The 1,903-nt window shown below is 43.0% G+C and overlaps 1 long non-coding RNA gene across 1 annotated transcript in view; it reads left to right on the top strand.

Annotated features, from left to right (window-relative positions):
• LOC107184379 overlaps nucleotides 1-237 on the top strand; it is a 2,976-nt gene extending 2,739 nt beyond the window's left edge. Inside the window, exon 3 of the long non-coding RNA XR_001515208.1 lies at nucleotides 26-237. This is a non-coding gene — a long non-coding RNA (uncharacterized LOC107184379). The remainder of the gene's footprint in view (nucleotides 1-25) is intronic.
• The last annotated feature ends 1,666 nt before the right edge of the window (nucleotides 238-1,903 follow it).

The raw sequence follows: 1,903 nt of genomic DNA, 5'->3' as shown, positions 1-1,903 counted from the left end.
TATTTATTCCTGGGTATCAGAAAAGTACCTGAAAGAGAAGTAGGGGTGCTTCACTGGGCTGGAAAAAGTTTAGCTAAATCAGAAAGCATGTCTAATTAAACAAGTTTATTCTATACCTATAAAAGGCTAAGTTGTCTTGCTCTAAGTTGACTTATAAAGCTATCGCTGGCGCAAATCACACACATGTGTTAGATCTGTCATTGTCAATCATGAATTTGGTTGACACTTCTATTATAGAGAAAGGGCGAATAGCAATATTAAAATATTTCTTCTAATTAATTTCCTTTCAATGTGCACAAATTTGTGTACTGGGCCACTAGTTTGCATATAAGATCTTTGATTAATCTCTTCCCGCCGCCCCCACCACCCTTCCCTCTGAGATTCTTCAGTTTGTTTCATGTTTTCATGCCTTTGATTCTATTTTGTTCATCAGTTTTTTTGTTCATTAGATTTCTTGTTCGCTTATTTTGGTTTTTAGAGTCAGTTGTTGATAGTTATGTATTTATAGCCATTTTATTGTTCATATTTTTTACTAGAGGAGTGATGCATGAAAATTGTGCAAGAGTAGGACTTTGCAGCGAGTCTGCCTTGATCCCTCCCTCACAGCGACAGCTGGCTGCCTGCGTTCCACCCTCGCAGCTGCGGCCGGCTGCCTGGGTCCATCCCTCCAGGTGCAGCCAACTGCCTGGGTCCCTCCCTCGCAGCCGTGGTGGCTACAGCCCCGGCTTCGTCCGGAAGGACGTCCAGTCTATGGACATTACGCTTTTATTATTATAGATCTTTCTTTTTCTCCTCCTCCCTTTTCTCCTCCCTCTCCCCCTTCTCCTCTTCTTCCTCCTTCTATACACTTCAACATTTCATGTAATACTGGTTTGGTGGTGATGCAGTACTTTAGCTTTTTGTTGGCAGTGAAGTTCTTTATCTGACCTTGAATTCTAAATGATAGCTTTGCTGGGTAGAGTAATCTTGGTTGTAGGTTCTTGCTATTCATCACTTTGAATATGTCTTGCCAATCTCTTCTGCTCTATAAAGTTTCTGTTGAGAAATCAGCTGACAGTCATATGGGAGCTCTCTTGTAGGTTACTAACTGCTTTTTCTTTCTGCTTTTAAGATTCTCTCTTTGTCTTTAACTGTTGGCATTTTCATTATGTGTCTTGGTGTGAGCCTCTGGGTTGTTTGAGACTCTCTATGCTTCCTGGACTTGTAAATCTATTTCTATTACCAGGCAGGGGAAATTTTCTGTCATTATTTCTTCAAATAGGTTTTTAATATCTTGCTCTCTCTCTTTTTTCCTTCTGGCACTCCCATGATGCGAATGCTGGTATTTTGAAGTTATCTCAGAGGCTCCTTACACTGTCTTCATATTTTTGGATTCTTTTTTTCTTTTTGCTCTTCTGATTGGGTGTCTTTTGCTTCCTCATATTCCAAATCATTGATTTGATTCTTGGAATCCTCTGCTGTTGAGTTCCTGTAAATTATTCTTTTTGTCCGTTAGTGGATGTGTAGAGTTGTAATCTGCTATGGTCTGAAGCTCTCCACCAGGTGCACTAGCTCTGGAGTCTCTGGGTAGGTGCAAAGTCAGTCATTGCCTGGGGCCATCCGTCAGGAGCTTCAGAGAGATCGGCAGATGGCTGCTACTTGTTTTGGTCTAGGGAGTGCCCAGGGTAGGCTCAGCTGTGAATCAAGGCAGGCTGGTGCTAGTGCTAGGTCTTTAGCTTTTTATCGATAGCTTTGGGGCATGCTGACCCCAGATACTGCTTGTTTGAGAGATTTTTAGCCAAGTCTGAATCCTGAGCCAGGACAGGCCATTTATATGGAAACTAGAGGCCTGGTGCACAAAAATTTGTGCACTCGGGGGTGAGGGTGGGGGGGTCCCTCAGCCCGGCCTGTGCCCTCTCGCCGC

Source organism: Myotis davidii, unplaced genomic scaffold (genome assembly GCF_000327345.1).
Source record: "Myotis davidii unplaced genomic scaffold, ASM32734v1 scaffold805, whole genome shotgun sequence".
Classification (NCBI taxonomy): domain Eukaryota; kingdom Metazoa; phylum Chordata; class Mammalia; order Chiroptera; family Vespertilionidae; genus Myotis; species Myotis davidii.
The sequence above is the reverse complement of the archived record's forward strand: the minus strand, read 5'-3'. Positions and strand labels throughout refer to the sequence as shown.